The sequence below is a fragment of the Chelonoidis abingdonii genome, chromosome 16 (genome assembly GCF_003597395.2).
Source record: "Chelonoidis abingdonii isolate Lonesome George chromosome 16, CheloAbing_2.0, whole genome shotgun sequence".
NCBI classification, from domain to species: domain Eukaryota; kingdom Metazoa; phylum Chordata; order Testudines; family Testudinidae; genus Chelonoidis; species Chelonoidis abingdonii.
In genome coordinates this window covers 12421054-12436740 of record NC_133784.1, presented here as the reverse complement: position 1 = coordinate 12436740, position 15687 = coordinate 12421054, and the positions used below count along the sequence as shown (strand labels likewise).

The 15687-nt window shown below is 47.3% G+C and overlaps 1 protein-coding gene across 3 annotated transcripts in view; it reads right to left on the bottom strand.

Annotated features, from left to right (window-relative positions):
• ELOVL3 (ELOVL fatty acid elongase 3) overlaps window positions 1-6286 on the bottom strand; it is a 37559-nt gene extending 31273 nt beyond the window's left edge. For 2 of the 3 annotated variants that reach the window (XM_075072868.1, XM_032778220.2), the window contains exon 1: window positions 5011-5109. The gene's annotated coding sequence lies outside the window, so the exon portion shown is untranslated. Of the gene's footprint in view, window positions 1-5010; window positions 5110-5473 lie in introns of those variants that run through there. The other variant, XM_032778219.2, reaches the window with a different exon arrangement.
• Between the last annotated feature and the right edge of the window lie 9401 nt (window positions 6287-15687).

The following is a 15687-nucleotide window of genomic DNA, read 5'->3' as shown; positions in this document are numbered from 1 at the left end:
TCATTACCACCATGGGCCAGACTTCGAGGGGGCAGAGGGAGGGAGAATGATGGGACACTGCAAGTTTGTGCCCTGAGTTTACAGTGCATTCTTTCCTCCAAGGGGTAGGAGTGGATGGGTCACCATAAATGGTACGGGATTGAGTCACTGAAGTTAGAGGTATCAGTGGAGGCCATAGTCACCTGCATGAAGGTCTTATGTCTCAATACTGCCTCCCAGCCACCCTCAAGCCCTCCACAGGCTCTGTGGTGTGGGATGGTTAGTGCAAAACCCAGAGAGAATCTCACAGGAGAGCAGCAGCAATGATGCAAGGATCCCCTCCCAGCCTGTCTGCTTATGGGAGCACAGACATAGTAAAGCCTCATGGTATTAGTCAGGTCAATACTGTATTTAGGCACTTTTTACAACACATGACAATGTATGTGGTGCAGATGGAACCTTAAAACATCCCCAAGGCTAACTGGACCCAATGAGTTATTTGTAACAACCGCAGCCTCAGGCTAAAGTGACACTGTACAGTACCTAGGAAGACGCAGTCTCTTATTTAAATACTGAACACCACCCACACACTCACACAAGTATAAGTGTTCAATGTCCAATAACTATGCATCTACCGATGTACAAATGCATACACTGAATTAATCCATGATCCGCAGTGTTTACATGTACATCTTACTGTACAAGACAGTTCCCAAACAAGACACCGTTTAGATAGTGGTAAGGTTGAAAATACGTAGTCCTTAAACTAAAACACCCCCTCATTACAGCATAGTAAAAGAAATCCCCATGCATCTGTTAGCGTGGAAATTAAGAGGCAAGGTTCCACAGCCAACCTCCTCTCCCCTCTTATTTGGGGCAACGCAGAGCTGCATCCCTCCCTTCCACCCTAAGAAATCCTGGCTTGCAGGGGGAAGTGCATCCGCTGCTATACGTCTTCTATGGGATCATGTCTCTTGCTCTCACTCCTCTCCATTGCCTTGGGTGTGCTGGATGCCACAAGGGAGGAAAAAGTCTCAGTGCAGCTTCCATTTTAGGGACTGCAACTGTGTGACCCTCATGGGGCCACGCCAATGGGAGGAAGGTGAGACTGAAAGCACTCCTGTGGTTCACACCTACACTCTAGTGTAATAATCTTTGTACAAAATATGGCTTGTGAGGGAAACATCTGAAAACTAACAGCTCACAGGCCAATAATATCATGGTGAAGTGTATGTAACATTAGATGTACAGTTATGAAGTCCCCTGCATGCTATTCTTAATGTGTTCAAACCCACACAGCCCGGCCCAGGCAGAAGTATCCTGAATGAAGAAATGTGTTTTTACCTCAGTTTACACAGAAGGAGTAAGCAGGGTCCCTGGGACAGTAAAGAGCAGGAGACAAACCAAATTTGCATTCCAGCAAACATAGGGAGCCTCCTTCACCATCAGACTCAATGTTGCCTTCTTTACTGCTTGAATAAACTTTGCTTTGAGGGGTAACCCTCAGAAGAATCCACTTCAGGAGTTAACTGGCCTATTAAAAAAAAGGGGGCAGAAAACCCCAAAGGATCTCTCTCATCTAACAACACAAAGGAACCAGCTCTTTGATTTTCGGGGAGATCCTGACCTGAGAATTTGGTCAGCCACATTTCTGGGAACATGGGGTGATAATTTAACCTTGAACCTAGTCAAGCATGTTAAGTTTAGCTACTAGAAAACATTTCTGACTTTCATACCTGATTCTTGAATTCACTTAAAATTCAATCATCTTTTTTTAAATAAAATTGGTTTTATTCTTTTTCAGTGAAACCAAGCCAATGCTGTGTTTAAACTGCACTGTTGAGTAACTCCACTTAAAGTGGCAACCTTGAATATCGACCCTTTATAGCAGGGGCAACAGACCTTTAATATCTGAACTGTCTAGGACAGGGCTGGAGGTATGTTGAATCACCCTGCGGGTAGTAACAGGTGGCTGGAAGCCAGAGGGGGCTTGTGTGTCACTAACAGGTTGCTGAACCAGGGCTGCAGCTGTACACCAACGCACCGGGTGTGACCTGCAAGCTCTTTGGGAGAAGTGCAGGTTGGGAGCTGCAACAGTGAAGCAGTGTAAGGTTGCAGGGCAGGCAGTGACACAACCCCTTGTTAGTCTGGATTGCAACCCGGAATGGAACAGGTTTCCTGCAGCCTCCTCCCCCTCTAACACTGCATACCCATGTCAGGGACAAACAACTTGACTGTCAATTTCCAAACAGTTTTCAACATTTTACATTGTAAATTCCTAAGCAATGTCAGGTCAGTAGGGGCCTGAGTTTCACTTTAATTCAAGGTTTCCCAATCCAGGGATTCCAGCAGGGCCGGCCCACAACATTTTGGCATCTGAGGCAGGGAGCTCAAATGATGGCCCCTTGCTTGGGCCAAAACTTTGAAAGGTCTCAATTCTACTCCTCTCATGGTACTGCTCTGCTATGTACCCCAATAAAGGAGAACTAAACTTAAAATGCCTTGTTCAAAAATTAAGTAACACAGCTTTCAAATGCCTGAACAACAAATATAACTTTTCTTATCTGCATAGTAAACACTGGCATTTTTATCTGTTTGAATAATCAAAGTGGTGCTTTTCTGGTTGCAAACATTTGAACTGCTTCCTGCTGAAGGTCCACAGTCTGGGCCAGCTCATGCTCTATTGAGATGATTGCAAGGCCAACCAGCCTCTCCTGTGTCATTGTGGAGCGTAGATGCGTTTTATTAACTTCAGCTTGGAGAAGCTGCATTCTCCACTGGCAACTGTTAAAGGAAGTGTTAGAAGTATGAGCAGAGCAACAAAAACATTTGGAAAGCGAGTGGTCATCTTATTTGTGCACATATATTCTAGAACAGGCTTTGGAGTCGATCCTGCTGAAATGTATCTTGAAAGGGCTTTCAGTTCATCACCTAAATCACTTGCATCAATATCGCGCATGTCATCATGTGTCAACACTGTCTCTAGTGCCCTGCATTGCTAGTGTAGGTCTTCTTCATGTATAGTGAGGAGTTTTGGAATATCAGATAACATCCCAAATATACTGCTGTGTTCCTGGAGCTGCATGAAACATTCTTAACTGACTGTATTGCACAGTCTAGCACATGGTTAAAGAATGCAACTTTGAATTGTTGTTTGGGGTCTCTTATGGGATTATCCCATGCCTCATAATCAAAATGTCTTCTTTGGTGACTTGAATGGGTGGGAAAATAGCTTCAATATGAATTTCCTCTGCCAACTTCTGTGCACTCTTCAGAACATTTTCAAATCCCTCATCTGACCAGTAAGACTGTAGGTATGACTTTGCTTTGTCCAGTTGTTCCATTGCTCCAGATATATCAAGGTCGACAACTTGGAGTCTTGCTTACAACATTTATTTCAAACAGTGTATCATGCCATAACAATGAAGTTATGTATGTTTCTGGTGATTCCATTTCCTTCTGCCACTGTTCTCCCATGAACAGTTCCTGACATAGCACTGTCCTCCATAATGGCAACTATGGCATCATCTATCTTCCCAATTTGGTGTTTGACAGGCTTTATCTCCTCCACTTGACTTTCCCATCGTGTGGCACTCAGTGGTTTCAGTATCAGAGTGTTCGCAGATGTTGCCTCAAAATTTGCCATTGATGAGCAGGGCCGCTCAGAGGGGGGGAGGCAAGTGGGGCAATTTGCCCCAGGCCCCATGAGCCACTTTGGGTTTTTGGCAGCACTTTGGGGGCGGGCCCTTCAGTCGCTCCGGGTCTTTGGCGGAGGGTCCTTCAATGCAGCGGAAGACTTTGAGCGAGTGAAGGATCCGCCACTGAAGTGCTGCCTGAAGCCTCGGAGTGCCGCCCGGTGAGTACAAGAACCACATGCGGCATGGGGGTGGGGAGGTTGTTTTACTGCCGCCGCTTCATTCTTCGGTGGCAATACGGCAGCGGGTCCTTCCCTCCAAGAAGGACCCACTGCTGAATTGCTGTCGAAGACCTGGCCCTGCCCCAGACCCCCTGAATCCTCTGGGCAGCCCTCTTGATGAGTTGATGCAGAAAAAAAATACACAGATGCTTTGAATTACATTAAAAAAATTCAGCAGCCTTGCTAGAAGCTGATGCTGCATCACTGACCACCAAGTTCAATGAATGAGAACTGCATGGGACAAAAAAAGCTCGAGGGTTTAACTCTTGGATCCGTGCCTGCACTCCCCTGTTCTTTCCTCTCATGTTCCGACCCCTCCATCCAGCACACCACGCTTCCCCTTCCTCCCCGTGCCCCCTGCACGCAGCAAAACAGCTGATTGCTGTGGGCAGGTGGCACGGGGAGGGAGGGGGAAGCAGGGCCTGCTGGTGTGCAGCAAATACTCCAGGGCAGGGGAGGAGCTGATGGGGGGCACAGAGCCGGAGAGTCCAAGCAGCGTTCTCCAGGAAAATGTCAAGGACACTGTCACTTCTAGTAATAATGGCCGCAGCACTGCCACAGAGGCCATGGGTGAATAGTCATTAGATTGAAGAAGTGCTTGCAGCAGTAAGTGCTTTCTAACACAGATGAGGAGACAGTCCTTGCCCCACAGAAAAATGAAGACGTCAGCTACAGTACAAATCCTTTGCAGGTATAGCTAGACCAAGAGTCCCTTGGTGTAGACACAGTATATGCTGACAGGAGAAGTTTTTCTGGCAGGACAGTACCACAGTGATGTTGGTTACGCCAACAGACACACCCTGCGGCACAGTTGCCTCTGTACTGAGGTTATGTGTATGTGTCCGCTAGAAAGGCTACAATGGAACACCTGCAGAGACAGAAGGGGTTTGGCCATTGCTTAGTAAATCCACCTCCACAAGAGGCAGTAGTTGTGCAGCCAAAACAATTATTTTGTCAACCTAGCAGCATCTGCACTGGGGCTTGGGTCAGCGTAACTACCTAGCTGACCTAAGTTTAGTGTTGACCATCCCTGAGGGCTTTGCCAGCATAGCGATGTCACTAGAGGGCGCGGTACTTTCACACACATGACAGACAGCTATGCTGACAAAACTTACCTGGCCTAAGTTTACTGCCATCCAAAGCGTGTTCTCTCATTTTATCAGTATCAACTGTGTTAATAAGGAAGCTCCTAGGCACTACAATAATAGCCCAACCGCTATATGAAGGGAAACAAGAATTGGTCTTTGATCAGATTGTGTTGCCAGTTGTGCATTTTTGGTATGAGACTAATGAAAAATGATAAAAATAACAGAACTTGAAGACACCTTATGCAGAAGCAAAGTACCTAGGAGAGCTCTACACATGTGCTAGACAGTAGAGCTTCATGTAGGATCGGACCTGGTTTTATCCAATCTTTAATTAGGACAGTAATCCCATCTCAGAACATCACAGAGTAAGTGTTCAGTAATTTCTAGTGTTAGGTCAGCAAAAGCATCTCCTGTAGTTTCTGTTTGGAGTACATATATTTACAAATGCATAAGGTTTATTAATAAGTAGTAGTTCCTCTTTGTAGTTTACCTATAGGTTGAGTCTTGACCAGCACTGGCAGCCTTTTCTGTGTCAGGCTGGCTACCCCAGTAATATCTGGCTCGAGGGAAGCAGTAGACAACCTACCCAACCTTTAGAAGATTGCAACATGGGAAAGTTTGGGCCTAAAATGATATTGTGATATGCAGAAAAGCCTGAACAGGTTTTCCATACCTATAACAAAAAGGAGTTTCAGACAAGCACTTAAAAACATTTCAGTACTAGACACTACAGGAACTATTGGAAAATTGCTACCAAGACCCACTGAGACTAAAGGATTAATATCAACAGCCTTTGAGTAATAAGATTTAAATATATGTTATACAAAGGCAGAAACAGAAAGCATTCACTCATTAAAAAAGTTGAAGATCTCTCTGACTGCAGAAATCCACCTATAGGTACATAATCTTAACAAGAATCTTAAAAACAATTGTCCTGAACAGGGAAAGTAATCAGTAGCTTCTGGAAGGTGGTCTGAGCAGCTAGAGGACAGATTATTCATATTTTTGAATACTTGCTAAGTACTCTGTGTGGCAGAGCTCTAACCTTGTCCCTGTGGGTCCCGTGCTTCCCTGTGGTTTATGCTAACCTGAGACAGGGCCGGATTAACTTTTGGTGGGTACCCTAGAGAATAATTGTAAAAGGAGCCAGGGGTAAAAGGACAGTGAGGCAGGAGCTAGGGAGGGGTCGGGGTAAACTGCAAGCGCAGTAGGGCTGGGGAGGGGGTAAACAGGATTCCTGTTGGATGTGTGTGTGTGGGGTGCTCACACAAGGGGCTGGAGGGAGTATGCCCCAATTCCAGCCCCTTCCCCAACACCTCACCCCCGCCTCCTCTCCGGAGCAGTGTGCTGAGGCTCACTTGTTTCCCCTCCTGCCGCCAAGGCTGATCCAGCTGACCGGCGTGGCGGTGGGGGCGTGGGGGTAGGGAATGTAGCACGCTGAGGGGAGAGGCCTCACACCCGCCTCTTGTTCGCCTCCTCCTCTCCAGAGTGAGTGCTAAGCTGCCTCCTCCTGCGGCAAGGCTGATCCAGCTGATCGGGGATGTGGGCGGGGAAGGAGATGTAGCACACTGGGGCAAGGGGTGGGGCAGGAGCCAGGCTGCCAGCAGAGGCTGCCTGGGAGCTGGGGCAGTCAGCAGCGTTAAGCTCTGACCCCACAGGAGAGAGCGGGGATAGGCGTGGAGAAGAGTGCGCCAGGGCCCCTTTCGACTGTGGGCCTGGTGCCATTATAAATCCGGGATTGACCTCAGAGGCTCACTAAAAGCAGCAGAGAGTCCTGTGGCACCTTGTAAACTAACAAACGTATTGGAGCATGAGCAGGGCCGGCTCTAGCAATTTCGCCGCCCCAAGCACGGCGGCAGGACCGGCGGCAGGGTTTCTCACGCCCTAAGCGCACGGCCATTTCGCTGCCCCCCGCGCTGATCCCAAGGCTCTGGTGGAGCTGCCGCAGGCATGCCTGCGGGAGGTCCACCAGAGCCACGGGACCAGCGGACCGTCTGCAGACATGCCTGTGGCAGCTCCACCGTAGCTGCCTGCCGCCCTCCCAGCAACCGGCAGAGCGTGCCCTGTGGCTCGGCACGCTGTGGCCTGGAGCCAGCCCTGAACATGAGCTTTCGTGGGTGAATACCCACTTCGTCGGATGCATGCTCCAATACGTCTGTTAGTCTATAAGGTGCCACAGAACTTTTGCCGCTTTTACAGATCCAGACTAACATGGCTACACCTCTGATATCAGAGGCTCACCTGTGACTCTCCACGTAGCCCTTCTCTCTCTAGGGCCAGGGTTGCAGTCTACTGAGCCCTTTTCATCATAACCCAGCAAGGAGGTTGGTGAGAGAACTTCCCACAGTCTCTATTGTCCCTAGCGGCTTATTCAAGAACAGTTTAGCCTCCTGTCCTGACAGGTGCCTGTCTTCCCCTCTCAAAAGGTGTTTCTGTAGTGGCAGGTTGGGGGGAACCCAGGCCTGCCCTCTACTCTGGGTTCTGGCCCAGGGACCCTAGTAGCAGCAGCTGTTGACAGCTGCTCTTTCACCACCAGAGCTGCGACAGTTCCCTGGGCAACTTCCCCACAGCTTTCCCACTTCTCTCTTAATGCCTTCTTCACCCTTATCTTAGGGCTCACTTTCCAGTGGCTTTCGCGGGTGTCTTCATTACCCAACCCTTCAGTGGCACTTCCTTTTCTCCATGCAGCCTGACTGGAGTGAACCCCTTTTACAGTCTCAGAGGGGCCTTAATTAGAGTCAGGTATTCACATTAGCTTAACAGCCTCGCCTGATTCTTTGCAGGTTAATTGGAGTCAGATGTTGTCATTAGCCTAACCTGATCAGCCCCTGCTCTGGCCAGTCAGGGAACAGAAAACTGCTTATCCAGTGGCCAGTATATCTGCCTTTGACTACTCTGTTGTAGGTGGGCTTCTGCCTGCCCACTTCCCAGTACCCAATAGGACTACTCTGCTGTACCCAATGGGCCTGGGTCTATCACATCTGATATTCCATTTAATTTAATCATTTGGGCCATTTAGTTTAGGTTAGACCAAACAGGCATGCAGTGGAGTTATCTACTACAAGGGAAGGATTAATTAGCTGTGTCATCTGTCACCGTATTGCAGTGAGGGAGCAGGTGTGCATAGATCATGTAATAGATCAGGGGTAGCAAGCTATGGCACACGTGCCGAAGGCGGCACGTGAGTTGATTTTCAGTGGCACTCACACTGCCCAGGTCCTGGCCACAGTTCTGGGGGGCTCTTCATTTTAATTTGATTTTAAATGAAGCTTCTTAAATATTTTAAAAACCTTATTTACTTTACATACAACCATAGTTTAGTTATATATTATAGACTTATAGAAAGAGACCTTCTAAAAATGTTAAAATGTATCACTGGCACGTGAAACCTTAAATTTAGAGTGAATAAATGAAGACTCAGCACACCACTTCTGAAAGGTTGCTGACCCCTGTAATAGCACATGCCCCTAGTTAGTACCAGTTGGTGCACCAAAGGGAACTGCTGACTAATTGAGGTTTCTACATACTTCCTGAATGGACAGTCTGTAACATTTGAGATGGTGCTCAGTAATTTCAGTTATTTAAATGATCCTCATACTATGGTGGGTTTCACTTAGGTAGCTGTTAGAAGTATTCATTTCTAAGAGGTCATGTCGAAAGGAAGAAAACAAAAGATTGTGAAACAGCTCTGTTTTATAAGTTTCATGATCTGCAGCAAATATTTATGCTAGGAAAATTGGCTAGAACATGGGATTTGCTAGATATCCAGTCCCAACTGGATTCAATTTTAACTTAGAGTCCACTCCTGCGAACACTTAGTACCAGAGGCAGTGCTTCCTTCTGCGAGTTGTTCAACTGATTTCACCCAATAGCAAGCGGAGGCAGGATTGGTGCCTTAGTTAAAATCAAGGCCCAAATGTAACTAGACAGGATTCCCTGGGCACCCTGAACTTCCAAATTCTACCCTGAACCAAAGAGCAGTGGTGCCAGCATGTTTGAAAAGGGGAGAGAAGTTACAGATGGCCTCCCTAACAGAAAATCCCCTTGACTGGACGAGTTTAGACAGAATTCAAGAAACAAGTTTCTGTAAGACTCCAGTTGTGGGAGCTATTCCAAGCATCTGTCAGAAAACAACTATCACCTTGAAGGGAGAAAGGTCAAGAGAGTTAACTGTTTTGATCCAATATCACTGACCAGTTTAGAAAACAGAACTTGGCAAGAACCTCAGTAAATCCACTGTCCCAAAACACTATGATCACAGTGGTCCTTTTTGGCTTTAATATTTATGCAGAACACTGCCAAAATGAACTCATATGGACCAGCCAGAAATTATTTCAGACATGTCCATATAAAGAGATCATATGATATTATATAAAATGTCAATAAGATCAAAACATTTTCCTTGCCCTCCACATGAAGGCATTTGAGTATGTGCTTTGGGAATGCTTTTCAAACCTTGGAAAAAAATACAGTTTGGGTTAGTACTGTAGAACTCGGATAGAACTCTTCCTAAAGTTTCCCACTGCATCACCCCACAAGATCTAGTCCAGAGATATTTCCATTATTATTTGTCATGAAAGAGGATTGTTCACTCCCATCCTTCCTTTTTGCCAACGCGGGTTAGTCACTAGCAATAGCAACTCAATTCCTCCTCAGTTATAAACAATATCTGCAGACATTCCACTAGAGCTTAACAGTCTAGATATCTTCCTTCAACATGAGTTGAGTAATGCTTGTCTTCTGGAGTTCTCAGAATTACTGATCAACATTGCTCAATGATCATCTCCCCTCCCTTTCACTCATGCACTGGTCTCCTCAGAGCTCTAAATATCACAGAGTAGTTTAATCCTCAGTTATTGAGCAATTATTTACAATATGGTCCTCTGCATCAAGCCTTGAGGTCTGATCTCTGGTGATCACCTGACCTTCCCCCATCATGGGGAAATTTAGAGAAGAGTCCAAGGATAACATACATTTTCCAGCCCACTCAGAGGTAAGTTACAAAGGCAGATTCTTGCTTCCTTAGACTCTCGCTCACTGACCAATGTACAACTCACACCGCTTAACACCTTGTGATATGTGGAGCTTTAAGAACTGTAGTGACTGCACCTTTAAAGCCTGGAAAGAAGAAGTGAGGCTGGAGGTAGCTTATAAACAAGGGACTCCTATGGTGCTCACTAAAATTATTTTGACCTGCATTTTCTAATGTGTCTAAGGGTGTTAGACACCCAACTCCCATTTCAAATTAATTGGAATTGGGTGTCTAACTCTAAATTCTCAAAGAGTATTTCCCAGAGCCCCTTCAGGAGGTGCTGGGGCTCAGGGCATCAGCCCTGTGGATTTAAAAATATTTACTAGAGCTCTGCTCCAGACAGTGCCAGATGAATTTAAGCCTTGCTAACACCCCATAGGCATATTAGAAAAATCTCAGGCTTGTTACTTTTTTTCTTAATTATTCTGATCTGATTAAAGTCACTGTCGTTAAATTAAAAGCATAACTGGATTTTGGGAAACACATGACCTCAGAATTCGGTCCCTTGCATATAAATTGGTGCAATTAACATACAGAGGAACTAGAAGATAGGTGTGTAGCAGGAAAGGCAATTAACACAGGAGGTGTAAGTGAAGTATTCTACCTTTTTCTGGCCTCTTTGCACCTATCTCCTTCACCGCTCCTTGGGCTTGTCTACACACAAGCTTGCACTGGTTCAGCTAAAAAAGGTGACACTTATATTGGTTTAACCCTGATTAGATTGCTAACCTTGCCCCAATAAATTTACAACGGCAAGCAAAAGCAATGTAATCCATGTAAGCTGGGCTGTCTACAGAAAATCGCAGCAATGTAATAAAAATCACACCTTAGTTAAGCCATCCACCTGTGTAGACCACGCATTAATCTCCTATTCTCCTCTTTTGATTCCCAGTTATCACCATTTTATCCTCTATTTCACCCTTATTTCCTCCTTTCTCCTGCCCTCTCCCCTCAGACCTACTTTTCAGGGACAAAAAGCCACTGGGCCACACATGCTGGCCTTATTTCCCCCTATATTAAATCTGTAAATATTTTCAACAAGAAAATATTTTAGGACAGTACAGTAACCAGATATAATCACTTCTTTCCCTCCCATAATCATGTTTACAGTGGTTAAACCACCTATGGGAGGCTTAGAAGACAGAAATAAAACGGGGAGAAAAAACACAAAGCCACAAAAAGTGTAACACCCAATTAATGACAGACTACCCTCTCTAGTGGTATTGCAACACCGTTCCTCTGCTGAGCTGTGGGGGAAGGATGTTGCGGACCCATGACCAGTTCGCTAGAGTAGCCATGCTCAGAGCAGGCTCCAGATTCCAGTAACTGGCTCCCTGGTTTAGTAACTGTCAACTGTGCGAGGGAGCCCCCGGCCATGTCAGTTGATGGTGGCTTTGAGAAGGAGATGATGACACTGGAAGAGAGATGTTAGTGGGTTCTTTTTGCTACCTTGTGGCCTATGGTTCTGCTCCTGCCATTTGAGACCTCCCCAGACTGCCTCACTGCTGCTGGTAATTTAGGAGGTGTGGCAGGATGAAACTCCACCACAAGCTAGAGAGGGCTTGAAGACCTCGTGGCTGAGGGGTGAAAACATTATCTAAGTTGCATCTGTAGTGTAGTTAATGAGCTGATTCTCAGCCCAAGGGGGCAGGGCTCAGAGGGATCCGGTGATAACGTCAATGGACACTGGGGCCTTATGAAAGGCAAAGAGGATCCTGCAAAGGATCCTGAGCCAGGATCAGCGGAGCAGACACCTTAGTCTGGGGGCCAGGGCTTGCTATCAGAGCTGTGGAGGAGACTATAGGTAACATCAGAAAGGGGACTGGGAATGGGCTGGTTTGTTGGGACTTTGGACATTAGTTAAACCTTTTGTTACCCCAAAAGGAGCTTGATCTTGACACATCTCAGTCAGAGGAGAGCTGGAACGTGCACAAGAGCAGATGGTTTATGGGGGAGTAGGGGAAGGGTGAGAACCCTTGCAATAGCTCCAACCATAGGGGTGCTAAAGCAGGGAGTTAACAGATCACAGGAGGATTGAGAGTTTCCTTCTTACTCCAGCTAGTCACAGAGAAGGAGCAGCAGTGGGGATATTTGGGGAAGTATCCTTTAGTTTTACTCTGTTTGCAAGACATCCCACTAAATATGGAAACTTATGATAATAAAATTATAACCTAAACCAAAGTTTACCAATTCACAATCTTATGTTAGAGATTTGTTCACATCCAGACATTTTTTGAACACAGCAGGGTTATGCTAAATCTCTTGCACCTTTGCTGTGATATGAACAGGCATAGCCCTTGAGCATGCCCCCAGCAACAGAAAGTCTGCCAAGTAAGAAAACACAGCTACAACCTCTCTTCTTCCAGATGCCCTTTCCTGTCCCCCCTCGCCTTGCACACCCACAGTCTGTGTACTGTTTTTGGCAAGTGGATGATCTGAAACACTTAAGGAATTATTCAGGAGATGACTTTCCAGCTTTCATGCTCATTTCTGGGAAGAAGAATGATTTTGTCTGGGATAAGGCACTTAGGCCTTGGCTACACTGGCGCTTTACAGCCCTGCAACTTTCTTGATCAGGGGTGTGAAAAAACACCCCCCGAGCGCAGCAAGTTACAGTGCTGTAAAGCACCAGTGTAAACAGTGCCCCAGCGCTGGGAGCGCGGCTCTCAGAGCTGTAAACTAATCCCCATGGAGAGGTGGAGTACCTGCAACGCTGGGAGAATTCTCCCAGCGCTGGCGTCGTGACCACACTCTCACTTCAAAGTGCTGCCGCAGGAGCGCTCCCGCGGCAGTGCTGTACAGCTGCAAGTGTAGCCATACTCTTAGAGCTAGTCTACACTTAAAATGCTGAAGTGATGCAGCTGTCCTGATTCAGAGAAGATGCTACCTAAATCAATGGGGGAGATTCTCCAGTGAGCAGGATACTCCACCTCCTTGAGAATTCTCCCATTAACCTAGCTTTGTCTACACCAGAGTCTAGGTTGGTTTTACTGCATCACTTAGGGGTGTGGATTTTTCACACCCTGGAGCAATATAGTCATGCTGACCTAATTTCCTCATTTAGACCAGGCCTAAGTATCCTTGAGACAGAAATTTCAACCCCCTCATCTCCATGTACTAGCTCTACACTTAAGTTTTACTTTTCTTCTTTCCCAAATCAACATGGAGATTGGGGTCTCCATTATACTAACACAAACACATCTGAGACAGAATTGAACCAAGACTTCACATAAAAACAGGTGTGAATCCTTCTGTGCTGCTCAAATTGCAGCTCAGGTAGTTACATTTTGTCTTCTGAAATTCTCTCTGCACTTTCAGTTATACATGGTATTAATCACACTCCAAAATGATTGTGTAGTGTTTTGAGCACAGACCAGGGAATATGCACCCAGGGCCAGTGCAAGAATGTTTTGCACCCTAGGCGAAACTTCCACCTTGCGCCCTCCCGCCCATGCACCCACCCTGAGATGCCTCCTTCCCCGCGGCAGCTCCCGCCCTCCACCCTGAGGTGTCCCCCTTGCGGCAGCACCCCACCCCTGCGTGCCACCTCCCACACTTGCTGCAGGCGGCCCTCTCCACGCTCCCCTGCCCCAGCTCCCTTTGCCTAAATGCTGGCTGCGACCGGGGCGGATGAAGATCTGGCCGCTGTGGTCGCTGCTGAAGAAAATGGCGCCCCCCAAATGCCAGTGCCCTAGGTGACTGCCTAGGTAGCCTAAATGATTGCACTGGCCCTGTGTGCACCACTGACGAACACTTTCTCTGAAAACTGCCATGGGGTAGGGCTCAGACTCGGTGCATAGGTGTGACTCGGGTTTAATGACCACAAAACGTCACTCTGAGCCACACTGCTTCCATGATAAGACTTCTAGCTTCAACAGAGGGCTAGTCTTGCTGCACATGTTTATTTCACTGTTTGCAGCATCAGTTTAGCTGATGGTGACCTAGAGTTCTAAACTTAATCCTAAATAACTTTGTCATTATTACTCTCCAAAGCGGCAGTGGGCACCATGCTCCAGCTGAGATATCTCAGCTGCTCAGGATTAAGTATGAATTGTCCTCTACTGATAATCCCACAAGTGTAAAAAATTATAGAAGCAGGTAATTTTTGTCAGCTGTTACTTTTTAGGGCAGGTCTTTATGTCAGGAACCCCTTGCTCAAAGGATCCCAAATTTGGACCAGTAACCCTCCCCCATATCCCCATGAGGCACAGCAAAGTTCAAGATAATCTGAGGCACAGATAGATTTTAGAACACTTGGAATAGTTGTCTTTTAAACAGTATAATGCCTACACTTCCCATTTAAAGTGCAAAAAGTCCCCTTTTTGGGCTAAAGCCGCAGGAGCGGCTACACTTGTTAATGACTTTTTGTGGTGAACCTCGGAAGTTTCACAGCAAAAAGAAAACCACCTTCATGAGAGGCATATAGCGCTTACCGTTGTCCTTTTTGCGCTGCTGTGAAGGTGAAGACATGTTCTAGCATGTAAATACCTTTTGGCCTCCAGAGGATATCCCACAGTTCCAAAAGCAACCTCTCTGGCCAGCATTTCTGCTGCTCTGATGCAGAGATGTCCGCCCCTCCCCCTGTAAGTCCCGGGAATTTTGAAGCTCCCTTTCCCTTTGTTTGTAGACAGGGCCAGCTCCAGGCACCAGCTAAGGAAGCAGGTGCTTGGGGCGGCCAATAAAACGGGGCAGCACTCTGTCCGCTATTGGGGTGGCACGTCTTGGTCTTTGGCAGGAATTTGGCAGCGGGTCCCTCAGTCCCTCTCGTCCTCTATGAGCTGCTGCTGAAGTGCCGCCGAAGAGGAAGAGAGGGAGTGAAGGACCTGCCACCAAAGTGCTGCCAAAGAATGAAGCAGCAAGATTATGCTGCTGCCAAAGCACCGCTACCTTCTCCCCCCTGCCCTCTTGGGGCTGCAGAAAACCTGGAGCCGGCCCTGTTTGTAGATATGTGGGAAAAGCAGCCAGACAGCAGGAAGTTTTTAAAAAAATGCCACGAAGAAACAAGGAGGTAATGGGGGCTCCTGAGACATGAAGCAGGGCCAGGGCTGCCCAGAGGATTCAGGGGGCCTGAGGCAGGGCCAGGTCTTCGGCAGCAAGGCAGCGGTGGGTCCCTCTCGGAGGGAAGGACCCGCCGCCGAAGAATGAAGCAGCAGCAGAAGAACAGCCTCAGTGCGCCGACTGTGGCTTCCCCCTTCCACATGTGGTGCTTGTACTCATCGGGCGGCGCTCCGAGGCTTCAGGCAACACTTCAGAGGCGGGTCCTTCACTCGCTCCAAGTCTTCCGCTGCACTGAAGGACTCATCGCGGAAGACCCGGAGAAAATGAAGGGCCCGCCCCTGAAGTGCCACCAAAAACCTGGAGTGGCTCGCTGGGCCCGAGGCAAATTGCCCCACTTGGCCCTCCACCCCCGGACAGCCCTGAGCAGGGACCCAGAATGCCTTCTGTTCATCCCCCCTTCCCACAAGAACTATCAAGAGAGAACATAAGAACATAAGAACGGCTGTACCGGGTCAGACCAAAGGTCCATCTAGCCCAGTATCTGTCTACCGACAGTGGCCAATGCCAGGTGCCCCAGAAGGAGTGAACCTAACAGGCAATGATCAAGTGATCTCTCTCCTGCCATCCATCTCCATCCTCTGATGAACAGAGGCTAGGGACACCATTCTTTACCC